This window comes from Elephantulus edwardii, unplaced genomic scaffold (assembly GCF_000299155.1).
Source record: "Elephantulus edwardii isolate Elephantulus edwardi_28Jun2011 unplaced genomic scaffold, EleEdw1.0 scaffold00001, whole genome shotgun sequence".
In the NCBI taxonomy this organism is placed as follows: domain Eukaryota; kingdom Metazoa; phylum Chordata; class Mammalia; order Macroscelidea; family Macroscelididae; genus Elephantulus; species Elephantulus edwardii.
In genome coordinates this window covers 20,065,170-20,081,961 of record NW_006399751.1, presented here as the reverse complement: position 1 = coordinate 20,081,961, position 16,792 = coordinate 20,065,170, and positions in this window count along the sequence as shown.

Sequence of the window (16,792 nt, the reverse complement as noted above, 5' to 3'; positions counted from 1 at the left end):
CTCTATGAGGTGGATTGATTCAGTGACTGGGGTAATTGGGATGGGTGTGTCAGAGGCAGTGCGATTGGGACAAGATAGAGCAGGGTTTAGGGCTGTTGTACACAGGGTTGCTATGAGTCTCAAGTGACTCGATGCACATAGCAACAACAACAACAACAACCTCTGCCATACTTACTGTCTTTGACACACCTACCCCCATTGCCCTAGTCACTGAAACAGTCCATCACATGGAGGGTTTTCCTCTCCTGTGCTGCCCTTCCAGCTTCCCAAGCATGATGTCCCTCTCTAAGGACCAGTCCCTCCTTACAACATATCCAAAGTATGTCAGATGAAGCTTCAGAAACCTTGTCTTCAATGAGTGGCCTGGTTTAACCCTCTCCAGGATGAACCAATTCGTTCTCTTAGATATGCTCACCAAGCTGTGCCAAGAAATCTGGAGAACCACCACCTGTATAACTGAGTGGAAAAGAACTATATTTTTTTTCCCATTACAAAGAAAGATGACCAGACAGAACATGGAAATGAGAAAAAAATATCATTAATAACACATGCAATCAAGATTCTGCTGAAAATGATCCAAAAATGACTAGAACAGCACATCTACAGAAAACTACCAGAAGTCCAGTCTGAGTTTAGAAGTGGTAGTCGTACTAGGTATATTGTCACTAGTGTTAGATGGATCTTGGCTGAAAGCAGGTAATACCAAGAGGAATGTCTATCTGTGTGTCATTGACTACACAAAGGCATTTGACGGTGTGGACAGTGTTTAAGTGTGAGAAGAATCGGAAACCGAGAACACTCGATTGTGCTAATGTGAAACCTATACTTGATATGAACTTAATAACTGGACCAAGAGGCAGTTGTCAGAACAGAACAAGGGAACACTGCATTGTTCAAAATTGGGAAGAGTGTATGCCTTACTCCATACTTGTCTTAACTCCATACTTTTTTGATCTATATGCAGAATAGATTATCTGGGAGGTGGGGCTCTATAAGAAAAAATGTGGCATCAGGATTGGAGGAAGACTCAATATTTTACATATACATTATATTGTCTTTACTATATTATAAAATATAGGCTTCTAGAGAAAACATTTTTTTTCTCTATCCTGGGATTTTTAACAAAACATGTAAAGCTATTACATAAAAATAAATGCTTGGTTAATGCTCCCTCACCAAAACAACACATAACACAAATGTTTCTTTAAATTGTCTTACTAGGACATTGATTTATTATTGTTATCAAATAAAAGGACTATACACAGAAATCTTAGTGCACATACACAAAAGCAAACCAAAACTGGTGATAGATTCTCTTAGGCATCTTACATTCAAATTCAATTTGCCTTGTATTAAATTAAGGGGAAATAAGTCAGGTAATGTCATGTCATGTAAATGTCTGCTCTCACTACTATTTCCATAGCAACTTGATTTAGGGTAAATATCATCTTGCAATAAAACTGGATTAAGTCAAACAAAAATGAGAATGGGGGGCAGCTTTATCTAAAAGTGCTATTCTGTCAGTTTCTTTGTTCATATTTTCTTCTGAGTAAAAGTGTATTAAAAAAAAACACCATAAAAACAAAAAACCACAACCAAAACAAACAAACCATGGCTTAAGAATAATTGTCTTTTCTAGAATTAAGAATTAATTTAGGAATTTGGGGGTTAGGTTTTTTTTTTTCCCTGCCAAGTTACAAATTTTTTTTATTTCATACCCAATTTTGTTTTAAAATTTCTGTGCTAAAAACTGGAAACTGAAGTCGTATTAATTTGGGGCATTTTTAAAATAAACCTACAATGGAGAAATGTATAAATGATATTCATATTGAGCAAGAATGAATTCTCTTCCTTTTTTTTTATCTAGTGTTTGGCATGTGGAGCTCATTTTAAACATAACTGTGCTTCTGATACTTGTTTCTATTAAATGTTTAGTGTAAGTTGAGATAGAGTTTTACCACCATCTCTTTAGGAAAAATAAAAACACTGCAAGTAAGGCATTTGTACTAGTATAAATAATTTATTGTTACAAAAAAAAACAAACACAGAAAAGTGTCAAAGAGGACATGAAATTTCTTATAGATTATTATTAGAGAACTATTAGCCAGATGTCCTTACATAAATTATACTGGTGCCAAACTTAGGATTCAAATTATTTTCCTGGTATTTACAACTAATTCATTCTGTGGCCTGTAGTTTAAGCATATGTGAATTATCTTCAAAGCTGATTGGGTCCCTTTCCCCCAAACTCATAGGCATGTTATAATGTTTGTTGATTTTTTTCTGTTGCAAAATCTTTAGGTAATATCTAGTTCAGAATTAAAAATAATGTTAGTGCATTGCAATATAGATGTTTATGATATATTGATTAATTTTTATTTGGGATTCATGGTGTCTTACTTCTTGCTAATTTTATTAAAAAACAGAATCTATAGAAATTCACAGTTTTATTTGTTTTTAAAAAATCATATAATAAGTATTTTAAGAATTATAGGCAACAGGTTATGCTTGTCTTGAACCTCTGTTGCAAGGCACAAAGGCCTGCTGTGGTGTGGTCTGGCAGGCCCTGGAACATTTTCCTGCCTCTGCTTCTCTCTGCTAAGGGCTGCATCCCATTGTTGGTGCGCTCACACCCTGGCCATTCATACAGGACCACTTTCTGCCAGGTCGATGGACTGCAATTGCAGTATGGCCTGTGCTACATTCCTGCCTGAAACATTAAACCACTGACCCACTGCCTGGAGACCTCCCTGCTGCCATCCTGTTGTCCAGAGCTAGGAACACCAATATCACAGATACTTTGGCCTTGAATATGGCTGTCTAGCTACATTTTATAGGATTTCTTAAGCTCAAGCAGAAAAGGTTGGATGAAACTGCAGTTTCTGGAAGGTAACAGTTATCCCTCTTTAGGGTAGGCCCAAGGTGGGAGAACCATTATACAAGTCCCTCACAAAACATTTAACAAGCTAATATCTACTAAGAAAAGACTCACATAATGTCAAGAAAGCAGCAGTCTGCCTCAGTCGTCATGAATAAACAAAATTACCCCTCTCCTAAAAAAGCAGACCTCATGAATACCCCAGATACCAAGAACAAGTAGAAATATGTTGATGTAAATTTATTTCAACAGCTACAGAAGAAGATGCAAATAATAGAAGAAACAATGGAATCCACTAGGAGAGCAAATACCCTAGTTACAGTGAGCCAGAAGAAATATGTTGATGAGGAACAATGTGAACAGCTATGGAAGGAAAATGTAAAAGATGGAAGAAAGAATTGATAGTACCAGAACTTAATAAGTCATCAGAAGACAAAAAGGGTACAGCCAACACAGTACTAGAAATAACAGAATAGCATGAAAATACAATCCAGAATATTAAGATAGAAATTAGAGTAGTATCCAATAGGCTGGTAGTATGGAAAAGGAGAATTGAAGAGTTGGAACAGATAGTCAGTTAGCTGGAAGAAAAAAGCCTACTGTAAACATACTATAAGAACAATAAAAAATAAGACAGGAAAAATATTAGAATCATGTAAGATGACATCAAAAAGAACAAAATTCCAGAACATGGAAGTGACAGAGAAGTCACTGAAAAAATTGTCAAAAAAATACTAGAAGAAAACTTCCCAAGTATTTTGAAGAATGAGGAAATCCACATTCAAGAAGCACAATGAACACCAAATAGACTAGACCTCAAAAGAAAAACATCAAGACATATCATAGTCACATTCTCCAAATAAACAGCTAAGGATAGAATACTAAAAGTAACATGAAAGAACAAAGAGTCACCTACAAAGGGGAAACAGATCAAGTTCTGATTTCTCAGCAGAAACCATGTGAGTCTAGAAGACAATGAGATGGCATATACAGAAAACTAAAAGAAAACAATTGTCAACCAAGGATACTACACTCAACAAAGCTCTCCATCAAATACGAAGGAGAAATTAGATTCTTTACAGAAAAGAGGGAATTTAAGGAATTTGTGAAAACTAGACAAAACTACAAGAAATTATAAGTGAAGTTCTTCACACAAAGGCACTAAAGGAAAGTGGATGGACCATGGTAACTAGAAACAACAGAAAATGAAACACAGAAAAATGGCAATGGTAAAACCTGGTCTGAAAACAATCACGTTTAAAGTGAATGGACTAAATGAGCAAATCAAGGGGGGGAAAAGTATTAACAGAGTGGATAAAAAACCCCAAAAGCTCATCAATATGTTGCCTACAAGAGACACATCACAAAAACGGAGAGAAAGACAGACACAAAATCAAAGGCTGGAAAAATATACCAAGAAAATGGCAACCACAAAAAAAAAAAAAAAAAAGCAGGAGTGGCAATATTAAACTCTGATAAAATAGATGACAGAATGAAAACTACCATAAAAAAATAAAAAAGGTCATTAAATACTGATTAAATGTACAATAGATCAAGAAGATATAACCTTGGTCAACATTTATGCACCAAATAAGAGTCCTGCAAAATACATAAAAACAAACAAAAACACCTTTTGAATTAAAGAAAATAATAGCACCACAATAGTGGTAGGAGACTTCAACACACTCCTCTCACCAAAGAAGAGGTCAACTTAAAAGGAACTTAACAAAGATGCAAAAGATGTAAACTATACAGTCAATTTGACCTTGTGGAGATATTCAGGGTACTGCATGTAACTAAAATTCAATCAACTTTCTCTTCAAGTGTACCTGGTACATCCAGAACTGACACATATTAGCATGCAAAGTAAGCCTCAACAAATTCAAAATATTGAATTAATACAGAGCCCCTTCTTGGACTGTAATGTCATAAAAATAAAAATTAGCCACAGGAGGGTAAAACTTACAAAAGCACCCATGTGGAAATGAAATAACTCTTTGCTAGAATGTAATTGGGTTATAAAATAAATAAAGAATGAAATTAAAAAGTTCCTTGAAACAAATGAAAATGAAAATATAAGGACCTAAACTTCTGGAATGCAGCTATGGCAGTCCTCAGGGGAAGAGTTCATAGCAAGAGTGCAAAGATGAAAAAAGAAGAAAGAAGAAAAATAATCAATGATCTAACTCAACACCTTCATCAAATAGAAAAAGAAGAAAAAAATATCTAAGAGCCTCTAGAAGAAAGAGAATCATAAGGACAGAAGCTTAAATCAAATAGAAAACAGAAAAACAACTGAAACCATTAATTAAGACTGTGAGCTGGTTTCTTAAAAGGCTCAATAAAATTGACAAACCACTGGAAAACTTAACAAAAACAAAGAGAAGACAGAGATAACTCGACTAAGAAATTACAGAGGTGACATCAAAAAAGAACCAGATGAACTTACATTGATAATGTTGGAATAGTATGAGGATCAGTGTTGTTGTTTCGTTGCTGTTATGTGTCGTCGAGTCGTTTGCGACTCCTAGCGACCCTGTGTACAACAGCCCTAAACCCTGCTCTATCCCGTGCCAATCGTACTGCCTCGGACACACCCATCCCGATTACCCCAGTCACTGAATCAATCCACCTCACAGAGGGTCTTCCCCTCTAGCGCCGTCCCTCCACCCTCTCCAAGGACCTGTGCCTCCTTGCAACTTGCCCAAAGTATGTCAGACAAAGCCCCAGAATCCTTGCCTCCAAGGAGTACCTTGGTTTAACCCTCTCCAGAATGAGGATCAATACACTCATAAATTTGAAAACCTAGAGGAAATGGACAAATTCCGTGAAACTCATGCCCTATCCAGACTGACATTGACAGATATAGGACACATGAACAGATCCATCAAAAAAGAAGAAATTGAGCAGGTTATAAAAAGACTTTACCATAAGAAAAGTCCTGTATCAGAGGGCTTCACAGCTGAATTCAACTGAATATTCAGAGAAGATCTATTGTCAATTGTACTTATTTCAAAATACATAAAAAGAAGGAACACTCTCAGAGACATTCTGTGAAACAAGTATAACATTAATATCAAAACCAGGCAAATATATTACCAAGAAAGAAAACTCAACATCAATTATCTCTCATTAATATACATGCAGAAGTCCTAAACAAAATCCTAGCCAATAAAATCCAAAAGCACATAAAAAAAAATTCATCCTGATCAAGTGAGATGCATAAAAAGTATGCAAGACTGTTGTTTGTTATTGAAAGGTTTCAGGCCTTTTGTTCATAGGGTAACTATGAGTCATGCTGGACTCAATAGTCATCAAGAACAACAGCTACATGCAAGGATGGTTCAACACAAGAAAAACATTAATGTAACTCATAGTAACAAAGCAAATACCAAGAATCATGTGATCTTAACAATTGATGGCAAAAAAAAGACATTTGACAAAAAACCCAACATCACTTCCTGATAATGACATTCAGCAAAAGTAGAATAGAAGGGAAATTCCTCAACATAATGAAAAGAACGTTGATAAATGTTGAGAGTTGTAGAGGGGCTACAGGTCTCTTGCTCATAGGGTCACTATGAGTTGTGCTCAACTTGAAGGCAATCTGCAACAACAACATATATGCAAAACCAATAGCCAATATTATTCTCAATGGAGAAAGACTAAAAGCATTATATTTGAGAACAGGAACCAGACAAGGATGCCCACTTTCACCACTTCCATTCAATATTGTATTGGAAGTACTTGCTAGGACAATATGATAAGAAAGGGAAGTAAAAGGCATCCAGATTAGAAAAGAAATGATGAAACTGCCACTATAGGCAGATTATATGATAGTGTACACAGAAAATCTCAAAGACTCAACAACAAATACAACAATAAAAGCAAACCTGTCAGAGCTAGTGGACAAATTTAGTAGAGTGGCATAATACATGATTAATATCCAAAAAATCAGTGATATTCCTCTCTGGTAACAAAGAGAACTCAGAGAAGGAAACCAAGAAAGCAATATCATTTATGATAGCCAAACACAAAATGAGATATTTGGGAATGAACCTAACTAGAGGTACAAAAAACCCATACAAGGAAAATTACAAAACATTTTTGCAAGACATAATAAATAATCTAAACAAACAGGAAAATGTTCCCTGTTCATAGAAAGGAAAACTCAGTATTGTGAAAATGACTACCCTAACAAAAGCAATCTACATGTTCAATGCGATCCCAATCCAAATACCAAATTTATTTTTCAGGGAGATTGAAAGGGAAATAGTCATGTTTATTTGGAAAGGAGAGACCTTGAATAAGCAAAGCACTTCTGGAAAACAAATGAAATGGGAGGCATAACACTCCCTTATTCAAAACCTATTATACAGCAGTAGGAACCAAAACAGCATGGTACTGGTACAATGACAGGCACAAAGATCAATGGAAAAGAACTGAGAACCCAGAAACGGACCCAGCAATCTATGGTCAACTGGTATTTGGCAAGGAAATAAATCTTATCAAATGTGGAAATGATAACCTCTTTAACAAATAGTGCTGGCAAAATTGTACTGACCTGAAACACTTGCTGCAGAATGACAAGGACTGAAGCACTTGCTGCAGAATGTCAAAGACTACAGCCTCCTATATGGATTGAAGCTCAACATCAAGAAAACAAAGATTCTTACCATTGGGCCAATTGGCAGCATCAGTATGGACGGTGAAGAGATTGCAATAGTTAACTGTTTTAGTTTGCTTGCCTCCACAGTCAACACTCTTGGTAACAGCAGCCAGGAAATGAAGAGAAGAATTGCATTGGGAAAGTCAGCTGTGAGGGATCTCTCAAGATTACTGAAGAGCAACGATGTCAGGCTGGAGACTAAGGTACACCTGATCCAGGCTATAGTCTTTGCAATTATGTGCTATACATCAGAGAGTTGAACAGTGAATAGGGATGATAGAGAATTGATGCCTTTGAGCTGTGGTGCTGGAGAAGAGTATTGAATATATCATGGACTGCTAGGAGAACAAACAGGTTTGTCCTGGAGAAGGTGAAGCCGGAATGCCCCTTGAAGTCAAGGATTCTGAAGCTTCATCTGACATACTCTGGGCATGTTGCAAGGAGAGACTGGTCCTTGGAGAGGGACATCATGTTTGGCAGAGTGGATGGGCGGCGCAAGAGAGGAACACATTCGATGAGATGGATCGATTCTGTGACTGGAGTGGTGGGAATAGTGTGTTTGAGACAGCGAGGTTGACACAGGATAGAATGGCATTTAAGGCTCTTGTATATAGGGTCGCTATGAGTCACAAGTGACTAGATGGCACATAACAACAAAAATCTGAAACAGAATCCATGTCTCACACGATATACAAAAATAAAACAAGACTGACATGGGAGTTAAAGAGAAAGTAATAATGTACACTGCGTTGAAACAGATGAGGGAAAGAACGGCTTAAAGGTAATATATGATTAGCCATTATTTCCATAACAACAGTCCAGAATAAGGAATAAGAGCTGCAGAGTAAAGTGGACTGGGGTTGGAAATTGTACAACAATGATTTTTTTTTTCCTAAGAGAAAAAAAGAACTGGGGTGGCTGGTCAATGAGGAAAATGTGCAACAATTAATGAATGTAAACCCAAGTTCTCTATAAGCATTCCGTAAAATCTCAATAAAAAAGAACTAAAGTGGATCAGAGACCTTGAAGTAAAGCCCAAAATCATAATAAGATCATAAGAGATAAATTAGAATTAATATTTGACAGCCTCGTCTATGGTATAAAGAGACTGTCAAATACAGCCAGAGATGTATAATCTGGAGAGGTTAAAATTGATGAATGGGACCTCTAAAGATTAAATCTTTGTGTGCATCAAAAACATTTTCAATAGAGTGAAAAGAAAACCTACTAACTGGGGGGAAAAAACACTTGCCAATATCATTTCAGACTAGAGTCTCATATCAAAATTTTGTAGAATCCAAAATAGCCCCAACAAGAAAAAGACTGATGATACAATTATAAAATGGGCAAACAACCTGAAAAGATTTTTCACAAAGGAAGATATTTGATGGATGTCAGATACATGAAGAAATTCTCAAAATCACTAGCAGTAAGAGAGATGCAAATCAAAACCACAATGAAATACCATCTAACTCCTAAATCAGTGGCAAATGCTAACAAGACAGCAGTTTAAATATTGGAGAGGATGTGGAGAGAGATGAACTTCTATATTTTGTTGGTGAGATTGTAAAATGGTACTACCACTCTTAAAGGTTGTTTGGCATTTCCTCAAAAAGCCGAACATGGAAATTCCGTATGATCCAGCTAGTCCAATGCTTGAAAAATGCCCTGAGAAAATCAGGAGTCACAAATGGAGATTTGTACACCAATGTTTATAATAACATTATTTATCATCACAAGAACATGAAAACAGCCCAAATATACAACCACAAGCTATGAGGTTGAGAAATTATGGTAAATTCACATGATCGAATACTATGCAGAATACAGGAGCAATGATTTTTAAAATCACTACCTAACATGGGAGGGAATGGAGAGTATTATGCTAAGTGAAATAACTCAATCCCATAAGTCCATTATTGTAGAAATTGAAAGATTATTATTAAAATGTGTATGAGGATCCAAGGGAGGGCAGGGTAAGAGCAGAATGCTGAGGTTAGGCAGGGGGGTAAATTTAGGGTAGCACAATTTGATTTGTAGAGGGAGCAGTGGGTAAAGGAAATAGGAATGATTGGTGTGAAAAACAATGTATATGAACTTTGTAAGTACATGAGTATAGAATAAAAATTTTATTAAAAATATATTTCAAAAATTGCTGTTGTTGCTGTGTGTTGTCAAGTTTGAATGAACTCATACCTGACTCTCCTGCAGGTCTTTAGAGGCTGTACGTTGCAGGGAAGATATTGCCCAACTTTCTACATGAAACAGCTATTGTATCAGAAGTGCCCTCCTTCAGAATTACAGCACAAATCCATATTCACTAGTTCATCAGTGCTCTTTATAATGATTAAGCTATTATAAAATAAGTCATTGGAACTAGAAATATGGTAACCTGTTTATTTGATCAACAATGTGAATAATATTTTATTTCAGAAAGCATCTCTTACAATATAAAATAAAAACTGATTTGACAAAAACATTGTTGTTTAGAACTGACTCATCACTGACCCTCCAGCATGCTTTCAAAGGAATTAAATCACACAAGAGGAGATTGCCCATATTTATCCGGAAGAGCAGCTCATGGATTTGAACTGTATGACATGCAGTTGATAATGTGGTTCTTTATCACTAGGCCATCAGAGCTCTCTTAGAAAAAAAATTCTTCAAACATATATTTAAAAAAATATGCAGAATCATTACATAGTGATGGAAAATAGGAATCCAAGAAAGAATGTCCACCCAAACACTAATGACAGGAAGGGAGAGAAAATGCTCTTAAAAATTGTCAACTAGAAGTACAGTGAATGTGTGTACCTGGAGGACTAAGGTGATAGTGATAGCGAGAGGATGTTGCAGTCAAGGATCAGGGTGCTCAGAGGATAACTTCTGGTGGACAGGAACTTGAGAGAAAAACAAAACAAAACAAACCCTCCTAACCAGTAAAGTTTAAACTCAGTGCAATTGCCACCTCATTGGAACTAAGTCATAGCTCACTTTCCAGCTGGATTTAGAAGCAGCTGTAACACAAGAGGTTTCCTTTGTCGATGCCTGATGGACCCTGGATGAAAGCAGAGAATACTGGAAGTATGTATATTTGTGTTTTATTGATTCAGTAAAGGCATTTAACTGTGTGTATCATAACAAATCATGACTAACAGTAAGAATAGAAAATCCAAAGCACTTAATTGTCCTCATGTAAAGCATAGATCAAGAAGCTGTTATCTAAAAAGACCGAAGGAAAACTACATTATTTAAAAATCAAGAAGAGTATGTGTCAGAGTTTTATCCTTTCTTTATAGTCAATCTATATGCTGTGCAAATAAATAAGAAACAAAACTTTATGTAAAAGAATGTGGCATTATAATCAGAAAAAGACTCATCAACAACATGTGTTGTGCAGATGACACAAACTTGCTAGCCAAAGGGCGGACTTGAAACATTTGTTGCAGGAAATCAAAGATCAAATCCTTCATAATAAATTGCATCTTAACATCAAGAAAACAAAACCCCTCAACACAGGGCTATTAGCATCATGATAAATATAAAAGAGATTGAAGTTGTCAATGATCTCATCTTATTTGGATCATTAACCATAACCAACACCGTTGGTGTCAGCATTTATGCATTGTGGAAATCTGCTGGTAAGAATCCTTGAAGAAGTGAAGGTGCAATGATCCAAGTTTAAAGACTAAGGTGCAACTGATTCAAGCCATGGTCTTTTAAGTTACTTCCTTTGCCTCACACATTCAGACAATGAATAAAGATGACAGAAGAATAATCAATGCCTTTGAGTTGAGGTGTTGGAGAAGACTACTGAATATTTTATTGACTGCCAAAAGAACAAATAAATATGTCTTGGAGAAATTACAACCACAGTGCTCCTTAGAGGTAAGAATAGTGAAACTCCTCATGTACTTTCAGAATGTTGTTAAAAGGGACAAATCCTGGGGAAAAGAATATTATGCTTGGAAAGGTGGAAGGTCAGCAAAAGAGAGGAAAACCTTGAACAAGACAGAGTGAAACAGTGACTGTAACAATATGATGAAATATATCAGAGCTGATGCTTGATAGGGTAGGATCCAGATCCAATGTGCAATCATAATCGTAGTTAACTGGACAGCACTTACCACTATTAACCAAGATCCATCAGCTGCTCTGTAGGACAAAGATGGATAGTTTCCTCCCCCACGATTTACCACCTCTGAAAACCCACTGGGTCTTTAGTCAGCTATGATTTATGTCAGGCTAGAAAACACCGAGAGAATGAACTAACCAAAGGTGCTCTGGTAACCTAGTGGGTAAGGATTTGTGTTTAAAAGCCAACAATCTGGGATTTGAATCAAGCATTTGCTTTGTGAAAAAAAGATGAGTTATTGTTTCCCTTGGGATTTTCAGATTCCAAATGCATTCCTTTTTTAAAATTTGTGTGTGTTTGTGTGTGTATGTGTGTACCTTCAACTCGTATCTGACTGGCACAGGAGGAGATTGTCCCTCCTTCTCCAGCAGAGAATCTGGTATTCGAACTACACGCCTCTGGGATTGCAGTGCAGCTTCTTGTCACTAGGCCACCAGAACTCGCCTCCAAATACCTTCTTGGAGTTAGCTATGAGTCAGTCCTTTCTCAATGGCAGTGGATGAACTCATTCTGATGGTCCAGCACACATGGAGTTGCCATGTTAGGTCAAAGGGGAACCTCTCTGGAGACTCGAATCCATCTGAGTTCCATGAGGGAAACATGGGAAATAGCCTACTAATTAAAGCACAATCTCCAAAAATCTACTGGAGTCAGCTGTGAGTGATTTTCAACATGTGGTCAATGAGTTTTGAACTAATTAACTATACTGGCTGAGCAGGATGGAAAAGATAAAGCAAGAGAAAACAGAGTTGAACTAAAACATGACTGCTGGAAGCTTATAACTCAGTCAATAAGAAAAAGAAATTGAAAAGAGATTTGATTCAAAAACTAGAAATTGATTAAAAAAGTGACTCAATACTATATTGGAGCTCTGACGGTCTAGTGGTAAAAAGCTGCACTGCAATCCTGAAGGTACATGGTTCAAATCTACCAGCTGCTCTATGAGGGAAGATGGGAAATATCCTCCCATGTGATTAACCGCCTCTGAAAACCCACTGGAGGGTCAGTTATGGGTCTGTTCCAATGTGGTGGTGCATAACAACATACTGTACTAGATAATTTCAAAGGGCAAGTTAGCTTCAGCTAATAAAGGTATTTCTGGGTTAAATTCACCACTTTACATTTTATAATTCAGTGACCAGGAATCATGGAGCTGATAAGAAAAAGCGGCTTATTTTTTAATTGCAGTGTTGTCCTAAAATATTATCAAATATAACTCTTGAGGATTATATTTTGTTGAATACACAGGCTATGTAAGTATGCAAATATATGTGCCAAGGTTGTTACCATCAAGTTGATCGTAACTCATGGCAATCCTATGTGATAAAGAGCAGAAGTGCTCCCTCTGGGTTTCTTGGCCATAGTCGTTTAGGCTAGTAACACTATACTTTTCTAGTACACCTTGCAAAGTCATTTGCCTTAGAGCTGTAGACTGAACTTGAACCACCAAAGCTTTTGATCGTTAATACAAGGACATGCATACACTTGGTTTTACACAAATAATGTACACATTTTTGCAAAACATGCACCTACCTTCTGTGTTAGTTTTCTATTTGCTTGTGTGATATCAAAGCATATATGGGATGTTATTAAGATTTGCATTTTATATAAGCTCTATTTTATATAGTCTCAATTTCTGTAAGAAAATATCAGAGTTGGTAAGTAATGATAATAATTCAGTTGATATATGGATTTAGAAATTAATAAACCATAAAAAGAAAACTAATAGACAGGAGTTCAAATATATTGGTATGGAGTGTGTCACAGTAACAGCTAATGACAGTGTCTCACAGTGTGAACATATGGTTCCTGTTGTGTTTGTATTAGTAAAAGTGAAACGCATCCCGTTGTGTCCAACTGAATTTAACTGAATGAACACCACAGCCCTCAAGCACCTCACTGTAATAATGAAAACTGTTTTTCTACTACCATATTAACATTTTCTTGGTGGTGTGATTTTGAGATTATTTTTATCACATACTCACATAAAAACAGAGAAAAGGAAACAAACTACCCTTGCATTGCACTTGCATTACTCTTTTTTAATGAAATAGTAAATGTATTTTCAATAACAAGAAAGCTGTAATTTTATGAAGTAATTATGTATCAACCACATTATTGCATTTGACTAAATTAAAGAATTTTACATTTCATTTTGAGAATTGTTGATTGAAAGAAAGTACTTTTAAAACAACTTTCTCTGTATTGTCCACTAATTGATATTTCAGAAAAAATTTGTTTTTACCATTTATTTTCTCTTTTCTGGTGGATTAAGAAGTCAGTATCTCTTGGCCTAGTGATTAAGAACTTGTGCTTTCAACTCAAAGGTAGGCAGTTCTAATCCACAAAATTAATAGGCAATCTCTTTCTATTCAATTTACAACCTCTGGAAACATGCTGAAATGTCAACTATGCAGTGATTCCAAGTTGATGACAACCAATTTAAGTTGGTTTGTTGTTGTGTTTTTAATTTTTTTTAACTGCCCTTTTTTTTAAATCTATTTCAGTATTTCTTTAAAGTGACTATCAACTATTTAATACTCAGGGTACTCATTATTCTCTTAGCAACAAAGGTTATATAACAAAGGTTATATAATGCTGATGATTTGGATTTGTCAGCCTCTCTGGGTGGTGGAGGGGGCGAGGAGATAAAACTGTGTACTCCTTTCAGGATTTATAGCCTCAAAAATATGATAAAGGGTCAACATGAATCGTAACAACGTAGATAGAAGAGTGGTTTGCTTTTTTATTCTAATCAGGTTTTTACAAGTGGTATGAAAGTTGAAAGTAGTATTATATAACAGATTTTTATCTGTTTATCCAACCCATTGGATAAAGCTGTTTATTGATTTTGAATATACTTTATGATGTCCTTCCAATTGTTCTGTATGAAATTAGAGTCACTTCTTTTTAATAATTTGTATTATTGATCTAGATTTAGACTTTTAAGAATATTGCTATCTTGTGTTTTTTAAAGTGTTCTAATGCTTGTGTCCTAGACTAAGGGGTCTTGGAGGTTTAGTCTGTTTGGAATCGTGCTTCTAAGCCAAAGGCCTCAGTTCTCTGATGGTTTAGCATTTCTGTGGGAAAAGTATCGGCAATCTCTTCCTGTGGGATTTATAGCCTCAGACAACTGCAGGTCAACCGAGTGGGTTCTGACTAAGGAAAATGAAATTAAATTTTGAGTTTCACTAACAAACATTTGGCAAATTATAAGATAATTAGAATAAATATATTCCTTTTGTTTTATTCAACTAATCATCCTACCATCTCTGTTTTGTTCCTTCAGAAGTATCACTTGCAAGTGTGTTGTAAACATGATACTTCATCTTTAATGTTATGTCAATACCTAACCCCAATAACATACTTGAAAAGATTAGCTATTCCATACTATTATCTGAAGTATAATTTATATGTAAATATCCTCCAATCTGTTCATTGTCTTGTTAGTTCCAAATCTTAGCAACCTTGCATGACAAACCAAACTTCCTTAAAGGATTTCAAAAGTTATGATAGCCAGAGAAGCTTGCTGTCTTCACATCTTTGTCTCATGGTGTAGATGACTGATGGTGTGATGCTTTGACCTTTTGATTATCAGCTGAGAACTATGACACCAAGTTTCTTTCAACTCATCCCCATAATGTCTGTTTTAAAAATTAGTATTGAATTAAGTGTCCAACATTGATATATATAATTATAATATTTAATATTTTTATATACATACATACATATACACACACACTTTGGACACGTCGCAAGGATGGTGCAGTCTTTGGAGAGGACATCATGCTTGGGAGGGTGGAGGGACAGCACAAGAGAGGAAGACCCTCGATGAAATGGATTGACTCAGTGACTGGAGTACTGGGGGTAGGTGTGTCAGAGACAATAAGATTGGCACAGGATAGAGCAGGATGTAGCCCTGTTTATACATAGGGTCGCTGTGCTGCTCAAGGGGAAAAAATGGGTAATCTCCTCCCATGTGATTAAAACTGCCTCTGAAAACTTGATGCAGGGTTAGCTGTTGGTTGGTTCTGAGTTGATGAAACAAAGACGACTTGTAATGACCCTACAAACCTGAACCATGTCCTATCCTGTGCCTGCTCACACTTGAGTAAATTCTTACACTCAAGTCAGTTGCAGCACTCACTGTATTAATCCTTCTGGTTGAAAGGCTTCTTCTTGCTTACAGGCCCTCCACTTGTGTAAGCATGATGTCCCTCTCCAAGGAGTAGCTTCTCCTAGCAAAATCCCTGAATAGGTCTTTTTAAAAATATATATTTAAACTTGATATATATGCATATACCATGTACTATAATTTAATATATATTATATAATTGTGTGTTTATATCATTGAGTTGCTTGCAACTCAAAGCGACCCAATATACAACAGCCCTACACCCTGCTCTATTCTGTGCCAATCTTACTGTCTCTGAAAAGCCTGCCCCTATTACCCCAGCCATTGCATCAATCCACTTCATTGAGGGATTTCCTCTCCTGCACTGTTCCTCCACCCTACCAAGCATGAAGTTCTCCTCCAAGTACTGATCTCACCTTACAACATGTCAAAGTATTTCAGATGAAGCTTCAGAATCCTTGTCTCCAAGGAGCAGCCTACCTTCATCCACTCCATGATGAAATTGTTTGTTTTCCTAGACGTCCATGGTATAATTAATACTCTTCTCCAACACCACAGCTCAAAGGTATCAATTCTTCTTGTATACTCCCTAGTCATTGTCCAGCTTTCTGAAGCATAGCAAGTGATTGCAAAGACCATGGTCTATATCAGGCACACTTTAGTCTCCAAACTGACTTTGTTGCTCTTCAGAATTTTGGAGAGGTCTCTGATAGCCTATTTTCCCAATGCAGTTAGTCTTTTAATTTCCTGGTTCCTGATAACAAGAGTGTTGATTGTAGAGCCAAGCAAACTGTAGCTGTTAACAATCTCAATCTCTTCACCATCCATCCTGATGCTTGCTGTCAAGCAGCCCAGTGGTGAGAATCTTTGTTTTCTTGATGTTGATCTTCAATTCATATTAACAGCTACAGTCCTTGACCTTCTGCAGCAAGCACTTCAGATCTTCAGTTTCAGCAAGCAAGGTTGTATTATCTG